At 50.5% G+C, this 11,212-nt stretch overlaps 1 protein-coding gene across 5 annotated transcripts in view; it reads right to left on the bottom strand.

The window, feature by feature from the left end:
• USP20 (ubiquitin specific peptidase 20) overlaps positions 1 to 11,198 on the bottom strand; it is a 37,020-nt gene extending 25,822 nt beyond the window's left edge. For 2 of the 5 annotated variants that reach the window (XR_010729026.1, XR_010729027.1), the window contains exon 1: positions 11,071 to 11,198. The gene's annotated coding sequence lies outside the window, so the exon portion shown is untranslated. Of the gene's footprint in view, positions 1 to 616; positions 722 to 6,890; positions 7,038 to 11,070 lie in introns of those variants that run through there. The other 3 variants (XM_066255964.1, XM_066255962.1, XM_066255965.1) reach the window with 3 other exon arrangements.
• Between the last annotated feature and the right edge of the window lie 14 nt (positions 11,199 to 11,212).

The raw sequence follows: 11,212 nt of genomic DNA on the forward strand, positions 1-11,212 counted from the left end.
GGTTTAATGAAAGGCAGAGGCCACGTGTCCACTAGAGGGAGGTAGACACCCCGGCCCTTCTCCTGAGCCACCTCCCCCACCCCAGATGGTCAGCCAGGCATCCCAGGCTCCCAGCCAGAACAGGTGGGCCGGCGAGGTGCCAGGTGCCAGATGAGGAGCTCCCCCAGCACTGTCCGAGGCAGCGGCAGCCAGCCCCGTCTTACAGCCCCAGCAAGGGCTCCTCCGTGCCCAGGTCTCACAGATAGGCGTGCTGGAGCTAAAGCTGAGACCCAGGTTTGTCGGAGCCTTAAGGCCCCTGCTCACGTTCTCTCTTTCTGACTTACTGAAAATGCAAACCCAGGCAGGAGTGGACGGAACTACAGCATCACGCCCCCCACCTGACCACCACCTAGCTTCAGCAATTAATTCGAGGCCAGCTTTGATTGCCTTCATCTCAACCTCCCACTTCCTCTTTTTTGCAGAAAATCCCAGATATCCTATCATTTCATTCATGTATGTTTTTCTAAAAGAGAAGGACTTGGAAAACAAACAAACTAACTAACAAAAAAACCAATTCTATTATTTTGCCTAAAAAGAAAAATCCATACTCCTTCCTCAGTCTGTGCTAAGGGCCTACCTCTGTGCACAGCGACGCCCCCAGGAAGCAGCCAACATCCACATCCTCCGTAGACAGTGGACACTGGTGGGCAGCGGGCCGGAGTGACAGGTCTCTGGCAGGAGCCTGGAGAGACAAGCCGGGGTGCCTCAGGTAGTGCTACTGTTCTCTGGTCACTCAGTGCCGACCAGCAGCACTAGAGGCCCTTCCCAGGCACGGGCAGCCAACATCCACATCCTCCGTAGACAGTGGACACTGGTGGGCAGAGGGCCGGAGTGACAGGTCTGGCAGGGAGCCTGGGGAGGCAAGCCAGGGTGCCTCAGGTAGTGCTACTGGTCACTCAGTGCCGACTAGCAGTGCTAGCGGGCCCTTCCCAGGCACAGCGGGGCCTTACCTCTGTGTTCCCACGAGGAGGGGCCTTCAGAGGTCTGAGGGACACGAGGCCTCTCCAACTACGGCTCCTAGTGGCCGTCACAGCCCTGTAACCCTCAGGACAGAGGGCTCAGTCCCTTCCGCACAAGTCACTGGGACCCTCAGATCATCCTTCGAGCCTCCCAATGACACTGTGCTGCTCAGAACTCCTGACCCCCAAGTCCTGAGCAACCCCAGGCTGCAGGCACAACCGGGTCATCCACATGTCGCCACTGCCCCCTTTCCTCAGTGGCGATTAGCAGCTAACATTTAAAATGTTAGGGAGAGATTAGCAGCTAACATTTAAAATGGTCACATGACAATGACAGGTGCAAAGTTCTCAATTCTAAGCCTCCTCACTCAAAGCCAGATTTTGGGGTCTTCTCAGCTGTTTGCACTCAGTCCCATGTTATTTTGAGCTGCAGTACGTGGTTGGTTGGTTGGTTTTTTAAGTGTCTTTGATAAATGCCCCGTGTGTCCAGCTACATGGTGCAGCCAGGTTATAAGCTTGATGCCAGTGCCAGGAACAGTGCCCACGACAAGGATGACGGCGACAGGCCCACTCTTGATTCACACATACAATCAAACTATAATATTCAAGTTTCTGTGATTTCAGATAGAAAAACCAAAAGCTGTGTGGCTAACACGCCTGTGCTCGCACTGCCCCTGTTCTGCCGATGAAGAAAACAGAGCGGAGCCTAAGCAACTAAGGACCGCTGCCCAGGCCAGCCGGGGGCTGAGAGCTGTGGGCGTGGCGCTGAGGCCTGCTGCCCCCATCTCTAAAGCCGGGGTCGGCACACGTCTCTGTAAAGGTGCAGGTGGTGGTAAATATTTCAGGCTCTGCTGCCACTTCGATTCTTAACACATACTCTTATTTTTGTTTTTTTATTTACAATTCATTAAAAGTATTTTTTTATTCTTGCCCTGGCTGCGTAGCTCGTTTGGTTAGAGCGTCGTCCTAATATGCTAAGGTACAGGTTTAATCACCAATGAACATATAAGAATCAACCAGTGAATGCATAAATCAGTGAACAACAAGTTGATGTTTCTCTCTCTCCCTCTCTCTCTCTCTCTCTTTAAAATTAAATTTTAAAACAATTCTTAGCTCAAGGGCTTGACAAAACCACCTGGGCCTACTCCCCGTTCTGCTGGCCCCAACGCTACAGCCCTGTGCTGTCTGGCCTCACCAAAGGGAGCCCCGATCACTGGCAATCTACACTCCGCTGCACACACAAATCACCAGTTTAAATTACCGGAGTATTGGAGATCTTGCTCCCTGGCATACGTCATCAGTTTGGCTCAAATAAACTCATAAAAATTCTCAATAAATAAATAAGTAAATAAGGCAAATGGTAAAGAATAGTCCAGAGGGTTAACCTGGCTCTACATTTTTTTCTAAGCAAGTAATCAAGGGTGTCCACAAAGACAGGAAACAAAGCTATTCTGTAGCACTGCTTATACTGGGGGACACTATGTATCATCTCAGTGAGCAACAGGCAACGAGGTAAACAGTGACAGTCACACACCACTGCACTACCGAGCCACCAAAAATGGTGAACAGCTACAGCAAACTATTTTTATGAGTACACGCTAATGATGAAAAGCATAGTAAGCGCATAAACCAGCGAGTTACTTACTGCTGTCATCAAACCTCATGCCCCGCACATAATTGTACCTCCTGTACTCTTGCACGACGGACAGCGGTGTGCTTACACCAGCATCACCACAAACGTGGGTGCTGCCTTGTGCTACGATGTCACAACAGCACAATGGCTACGACCTTGCTAGGAACTTTTAGCTCCATTATAGTCTTACGGGAGCACCATCATATCTGTGGTCCATCACTGACCAAAGTCGTCATGCAGTGCGAGTCTGTAGACAGAAATAATCCTCGGCGCAAGAAACTGGACCAGTGCTTGCCTGGGGCGGAGGGTGAGGCTACACCACAAAGAGGCAAGAGGGAACTTTCTGTGGTGTTGCAGTGTTCTAGATCTTGACTGGGGTGGGATTTAACCAGGTCAAACCTTGGGAAGTATAGCTGAAAAGTGCATGCATTTTTTTAAACAAGTTTTTGCGAAGGGAGGGGAGGGGGCTCTCAGAGGGAAGAGACTCGAGCACAGAAGAGGTCTGCAGAGAGACCAGAGAAAAGTCCCGAGAGAGGGGTGCCCCCGGGGGTCAGACAGGAGGGAGAGAGAGTTGGGAGTCCGCAGAGAAGGAAAGATCAGGAGTGGAGGTTTTAGGTGAGGTTTCTCTGGCCAGAAAAAGGCCTGTGCGGTGGAACAGGCGGCACAGAGATTAAGGACGGGTGCGCAAATAATTAGGAGCCATGTATGTAAGAGATCTCCAATCAGTTCCCAGCTTTTTTGGCGATAGTAAAATTGGTGAGGGTGTTAAAACCGAAAGTCCCTTCAGGAGGCTAATTCAGTGGGTTCTGTGGCCTGGCCACAGCAGAGAAGAACAGTTTCTTCTTCTTTATGGAGGGAGATTCCTGTGCCCCCACAGCTGCCCTCAGTTCTCGGAGTGGTCAGATTTGAGTATTAGCATCCTAAATCTCAAGGTCTGGCCACAGATGGATAAGGTAAAGTGGATGTGCTTGGGATGTCTCCACAAGCACATGCACTCGGATGGAAAGACTTCCCTGACGTAGTTATGATTTCGGACAGGGAGTCTCGGAGGAAAGAACACAAGGGTGGCTGGAGGCAGGGGACTTACCGCACCGTGTGCCAAAGTGGGTGGAAGGTCAGAGATCCTGGTTCTTTCTCGGAGGGGATGAGGAAGAGGAGCGGTCCTTGTGGACTTCAACTCCTTCTGGGTTTTGGCACTAAAATGTAAGGTATTTTTCCCCGCCGAGAAGGAATGAAGGGGCCAGAGCCACCAAGTGTGGAATAACAAAAGGCTTTATTGAATACAGAGCGCGCATCCCGCCCAGCGAGGTTCCCTGGCCCCGAAGAAAGAAAGATGGAGGCCAGGGAAGTCGCCTGCATTTTTATTTTATGTAAATTACACCTCAGTAAAGTGGATCAGAAGCACTTGAAATCACAACTCGTCTGCAGGGACAGAAAGCATCTCGAGTGCTGTCTGGGGCTGGGGTGGGGGGCAAAGAGGCGCCATTCGACAACGCTCTCCAAAAGCATGCAGATTACTGGATATAAATTCTACTTCAAAATATTGATTTAAAACTCTGGAATAAAGTAAGTGACTGAGACCTATATTATTAATACAGATAAAAATCTCAGAGAATGCTCAGTAATAAAAACAAGTTGTACCATGTCTCACCTATTGGGACGGCTACTAACGGAAAAAATGAAAAAAGAAGGCGGCCCTGGCCGGTTGGCTCAGTGGTAGAGTATTGGCCTGGCGTGTGGAAGTCCTGGGTTCGATTCCTGGCCAGGGCACACAGGAGAAGTGCCCATCTGCTTCTCCACCCCTCCCCCTCTCCTTCCTCTCTGTCTCTCTCTTCCCCTCCCGCAGCCAAGGCTCCACTGGAGCAAAGTTGGTCTGGGCGCTGAGGATGGATCCATGGCCTCCACCTCAGACGCTAAAAAAATGGCTCCAGTTGCAATGAAGCAACAGCCCAGATGGGCAGGGCATCGCCCCCTGGTGGGCATGCCAGGTGGATCCTGGTCGGGCGCAAGCAGGAGTCTGTCTCTCTGCCTCCCTTTTCTCACTTCAGAGAAATAAAAAAGAAAAAGAAAACAGAAAAGAACAAGTGTTAGAGACAATGCAGAGAAACTGAAACTTGTGCACCGTAGGTGGATGTAGACACACCTTCTACTACGGAAAACAGCACGGAAGCACCTTGGGAATCAGACAGCATCACCGATGACCCAGCAGTCCCGCTCCTGGGCACGCACTGGGACGCAGGGACTTGACCAGGTCTTCGTGCACCCATGCTTACAGCCGCATGAGTCTCCGGAGCCCGAGGTGAGAGCAAGCTAAGTGTCCGCGGAAAGATAACTGGAGAGACAGAATGTGGTCCACCCACACAAGGGAATAGGATTCCGCCTTAAAAAGGAGACTCTGACACCTGCTGCAACACAGTGAACCTTGAAAACATGCTAAGTGAATAAGCCAGACACAAAAGGGCAAATACTGTGCGAATCCACTTATATGAGGTCCCCAGAGCAGTCAAGCTCATAGAGACAGGAAGGAGAATGGTGGGTGCCGGGGGCTGGGGGAGAGAATGGGCGTTAGGGAGTCATGGGGACGGATTTTGTTGGAAATGATTACAAAGTCCCTGGAGCTGGATGGCGGGGATGGTGGCATCATGTGAATGAACACTGTACAGGACACCGGAGAACAATTAAGATGACACCTTATAAGATGATAACTTTCCTAAATTCTTTTTACTTTTTTAAAAGTTGCAGGAGGATACATAGTATGACACCATTAAAAAGATTTGATTCAATTCCCGGCCAGGGCACACAGGAGAAGCACCCATCTGCTTCTCCACCCCTCCCCCTCTCCTTTCTCTCTGTCTCTCTCTTTCCCTCCCGCAGCCAAGGCTCCATTGGAGCAAAGTTGGCCCAAGTGCTGAGGATGGCTCTGTGACCTCTGCCTCAGGCGCTAGAATGGCTCCAGCTGCAACGGAGCAACACCCCAGATGGGCAGAGCATTGGCCCCTGGTGGCCATGCCAGGTGGATCCTGGTCGGGTGCATGCAGGAGTCTGTCTGACTGCTTCCCACTTCTAACTTTAGAAAAAAAATTTTAAATAAATAAATAAAAAGATTTGAAAAAGCTGGGCAGGAAGAGAGATTAGGAAGTGAAAGCGTCAAGGAGCAGGACAGATGCTCGTCCCATTCGATGCACTGTCACACTGCTCACATGCCTCTGTGCTCTCATCCTTCAGGCCTGGCTTCACTGTCCCCTGACCAGTGAAGGCATCTGCTGGCCACCCTGCTGGATGCTGTCACAGCCACTAGCCTCTCCCCCAAGACAGGCCCTCTCTCCAGTCCAACCCGTACTGAGCATGCTCCCCACACCGTGGGATAAAGACCCATTTCTGCTGTCCTTGTTGAATGCCTGTCTCTACTCAAGAATGCAGGTGCCCTGAGGGCAGGGAGCTCTTTTGGTCACAGTTGTATCCAAAATGCCTAAAACAGCATCTGGAACACAGTGACTTCCCAGTAAGTATTTAATGGCTGTATGTGTACTGACCAGGGGTTGAACCGGGGGTTGACCTTTGCAACCTCTGTACTCTGGGACAATGCTATCCGGCCGTGGCCAAAAACTTCATCTCTAATGGCTGAATAATATAGTATAACAAGTCCAATTTAAGTTACATATACCTTACTTAACTACTTTCCTACTGTGGACACTTAGGGTATTTGTGTGTGTGTTTTGCCTACATAAATAAGGCGTCAGCAATATTTTGGAATATGAATGACTACATCTTTGACCAAAAGAAAAATTACTGGGTCAAAAATGGATGTTTAGAAGCCTCCAGATATAAATCGACAAACATCCCTCCAGAAAGATTATACAGATGTATGTGCCCACTTAGCATACCCAACATAGAAAATTTAAGATTCGCTAACATTTTTTTTTAAGTTAATGGTTAAACCTTGGTTTATATGAACGGAAAAGGTTGAGCGGGGATACCCAGAACAGAGGGTGCTTAACATTCTTCACAGAGAACCTGAAGCACGAGGCGTCCGCCTGTCTGTGAGGACTGTGCTTACTTATCTCAGCTGTCCAAGTTTTCCCTCTGCTTTATCTTGGTCCCCAACTAACACTGAGAAGGCCCCTCCCTCAGGCAATGAGGTGGATAATGAAAACGGAGCCAGGCACGGTCCCGCCCTCACCCTCACGGGGCTCAGCACCAGATTTCAGCACCAGGCTATGTGTGCAGCCACCGGGGATGTTAGGACAAAGGGCAGCCACCTTTTATTGCAACACGCTGGCTGTTTCGCACACATCAATCCTGGAGTGGACTGTAATTACAGAAGGCAGTAACAAGATGGCCAGCCCTGCGTTCAGCTCCTCGCTCTTGTTGCTTGCAAGCTGTGTGTTTCTAGGTAAGCCACTCAACCCTCAGTTTCCTCATCTGTGAAGTGCGATAAAGACAGAAACAGGGTTACTGAAGGGATGGAGGAGACAGTGCACAGGATGCAGGTACCCTAACGGCTTCTGATCACGTGGACTTTCAGGGTGGCTCAGAGTTTGCATTTATCTGCACAGCAAGGGTACTCAAAAAATATTTAGTCCTATAATTTGTGTCACTGGCCATGTTTTATATTTTATCGGTCAGGAAACTGAGATTGGTAGGAATGTAACTCACATGCTCGAGGGCACCTTCCAACAGCTTTTCACTCAGGGCTCCATCGCCCAGGGCAGCCGGGCCTGACCAGCCCCGCCAAGAAATGTACTGTGTGGACCGAGTACAACACACAGTCGGGAGTGCTGATTCTCAGTGTAGCTTTCTAAGATCCAAGCTCACCTCGTGGTGCTTCTGACATCAAACTAAAGCCAGGAGATGGAAGCCCAGGGAGTGAAGCCTCTCCTCTGACAGCTCTCCTGTTCCTAGGCGGCCATCACCACTGCTGCCAGGGACTTGATTCCCTTCGTGACTTCCAGATACAAGGCACTATAGAACATGACTAAACTGGACCCTGGATTAATGGGAAAAGGGGCATTAGTGGGACTATTGACAAATCAGATTATGGACTGAACTGTGCCCTTACATTTATGTGGAAGCCCTAGCCCCAGCACCTCAGCACGGAATCTTATTTGGAGACAGGGTCTTTTTTTCTTCTTCTTTTTGTGTTTACATAGATTCTAGTGTTGCCCCCAAATGCATCCCCCTCCCCCGTATTCCCCTCAACATCTCCCTCTCCCCACAGCGCCCTTTCCCCTTCCCTTCAGGTTTATCCCATCCTATCATCCCCTTTCCTTCTGTCCTCTTTTCCTCTGGTCCTTTTGATCTCTGGAGACAGGGTCTTTAAAGAGGTAATTAAGTTCAAATGAGGTCTTTAGGGTGGACCTTAATCCACTCTGACTGGTCTCCTCCTCAGAGGAAGAAACTTGGACTCAAAAGGGGGCATCAAGGACATGCACAGAGAAAGGACCATGTGAGGACACAGCAAGGTGACTGACGACAAGCCAAGGAGCGAGGTCTCAGAAGGAACCAAATCTGTGGACACCTTGATCGTGAACTTCCAGACTCCAGAACGGTGAGAAAATTAATTTCTGTTGTTTCAGTCACCCAGTCTGGTGTACTTCATGGCAGCCCCAGCAGACTAACATGGTATTCTATCAACATTAAAGTTTCTGAAGATGTAACTGTTTTCTGGTTGTGAATGATAATGTACTTGGTCTTAGATGATTCCCCTGAGATGTTTAGGGGTAAAGATGATTCATGATATCTGCAACTTAGTCTTAAATGGATTGGCAATAATAATGATGATGATAATGAGTATATATATAGAGTAAATAGGGCTAAAATATTAATTATTGGTGAATCTAGGTGGAGGGTATGCATGGGATTTCATTCTATTATTTGCATAACTTTTCTGTAAGTTTGATTTGTTTTTTCATAATAGAAACCTTTGAAAGATTCCTTTTTTCTTAAGGTGGGTGCAGGGAGAGGGTCTTTTGGAAAAGGTGACCCTCACTCAACAGCAGGAGCCCCAAGATCTAGGGCCTAACCTGAGCTGGACACGATAACCACCTACACTCTCTTGAGGGAGGGCTGCTGCTCCTGATCTTTTAGAGGAAGAAGGGAAACTCCGAGATGGGAATCCCCTTTCCCAAGGCCACACAGCGAGGAAGTGATGCAGCTGAAAAAGGGCCAGGTCTGCCTTCCTAGTCTTTCGCCCCCTTCCCTCGGTGCAAAGAAATGGCGTGCACATAGTAGGCATTTAACGAAGACTGCAAGGGAGAGATACGTGCACTGCTGAGTGAACTGGGTCCTGGGAACAGGCCCTCTTGAGAGCAGCTGGGAGTCAGTGACGTGTCTGCCCCTAGCCAGTGCCCACAATGCCAGCCAGAGGGGTTGTGCCCTCACCACAGCGACCCCAGGGCAGCTCTCCCTCCTGCCCTACTAGAACTGCCTGCTCTTGTCCTGGGGAGGAGAAAGCAGGGGGAAAAGAGGCTGGCTGGCAGGTCTGGCAAAGGGCCCACCCGCTCCGGGCTCGGGTGAGGCTTTTAAGACACCTCATCCTCAGTAAGGGCAGGCCCTCCTTCTTCCCTGTGGCCTGCCTCTAGAGAGGGGAAAGCACCTCCTCAGGGACGCAGGCATGTGGGCAGTACTGCCGGGCTTGGCACCAGCTGCCAAGCCCAGGCCTCCGGTGCCCATTACTCATCGTTTTCCTGGAGGTTCTGGTGACATCCTCCTCCCAGCCAGGAACCAAGATCCTCAGGACAGGAAAAATGATGCTGCCAAGCCCCCCCATAACAGAAGGACACCCCCTGACCTGGTCCTCAAAGCATTAGCCATCCCATACCCCTCTGCCCCTCAGAGCACACACCCTTTCCCTTCCTCCTGCCCTCTTTTCTCTAATAGACTTCCAAGCAAGTCCATTTCCCCTAAGTCCCCAACATGTACCTTCCTTTAACACAGCCTTAATTCGCTGAGTCTGCCGTTCTTCTGACTCTCAAAGCAGAACTCTCAGCCTCCTCTTGCCTTGGCAAGTCCTGCTTCCCACACACCTCCTGTTATCCTCATTGGCCCTATGCACCTTGCCACGCCCAAATGGGCCCCTGTGCTAAGCTGATACTAACAGACCTAATTAAATCCTCATAAGCAGGGGGTGGGAGGGCCTGGCAACATTGGAAGCTAAATCCATCTCCACCTCCATCGCTAAAAGAGGAATGACTGAGTCTCAGAGAGTGAGAGTTAACTGGCTAGAGGTCACAAAGTTACTAAACAGCTTTTGACCCAAGCCTAAAGGCTGTTATGAGAAGTCCTGAGTCTGCCTCAGAAGTTCATTTGTCTCAGTCCAGGGGAGAGAACAGCAACCTTACAGGAAGCTATCCCAGAGAAAAGGCAGGCATTCCAGAAAGGCTACCCAGCCTCAGAATGGTCTTCCAGAAGAGGGGACCCAAAACAGTCTCCATCAGCACCCCCTCCCAGCCAATGAGTTGTGCTAACAGCAGCTGCAGCAAACATTTACTGAACTGTCAACTGTGCCAGGCACTGTGCAAAACAGGCAGCAGAGGTAGGCCTGCGACTGATCCCTGCTCCACCTTCCAGCTGTGTAACTTGAGGCACTTCCTGCCTCCCTGAACCTCGGTATTCTCATCTGCAAAATGAAAAATATCTGAATCTACTTCATCAGCTTGTTGGGAGAGTTCAACGAGATAATGTTTCGCCTAGTCCCTGCCACACAGTGAGAGCTTAATAAGAGGTGGTGCTTTCAAAGGACAGGACCGGCCTATAATGAGAAAAGGAAAACTACTATTTAAGGGGGTTCCTAAAAGTCTTCTAAGCCACTATGTATGCAATCAGATATTTCCTAAGCGTTTGTTGATGCCCGTATTTCAAGCAAGCTTAGTCTTCACAGCATCCTCAGGGTTGAAGGGGCAAAAGGCAGAGCGATAGTCCTTGTGACAAGGACGAAAACAGGCCCCCGGAAGGTGCAGGGAGACGGCCAGCTAACACCCAAGAAGGGGTCTTATGCCTCAAAACCCTTCCGAGGGGATTAAAAACATCAGACGCGCAAGTCCGTGCGGAGAAATGGTCGGGGTCATTTTTAGCGGGGCAGTCCGTGTTGGGACTTAAAATCACCATCACTAATGAGTGGTCATCTTTTGTCCCTAAAGGGAAAAATACAAATCAGGGTCCAGACACAGAGAAAATAAAAGTCAGCGCCCCGAGACGCCACACGTATGCTTTTAACCCTGGATCAGGCCCCGGCAGAATAAAAGAGATGGCGGCCCCTTTCCGGAGAATCAACGAGTCCCCGGGGTCTGGATTTGGGGCGGCGGGATCCTAGAGGACCCCCGTGCCGGACGGGGATGATGGAGGCTGGAGGGTCCCGGACTCCGCTCATCTGGCCTTGGCGTTTAGCGCACCTGGCAGGGCCCGGTCCCCTGAACCAGCCGGCTGCAGCCTGAAACTCACCTGCCGTCGCTACGCCGCCACCGCAGCCTGTCATTCAAACGTGCCCTCCGCTGCGCAGCTCGGGGTCTTGGAGGCCCGGCCAACCTCGCCCCGCCTCCTCCTCCTCTGCTGCCCAATAGGGAGAAGCATACGTCACCCACGT

Source organism: Saccopteryx bilineata, chromosome 2 (assembly GCF_036850765.1).
Source record: "Saccopteryx bilineata isolate mSacBil1 chromosome 2, mSacBil1_pri_phased_curated, whole genome shotgun sequence".
Lineage (NCBI taxonomy): Eukaryota > Metazoa > Chordata > Mammalia > Chiroptera > Emballonuridae > Saccopteryx > Saccopteryx bilineata.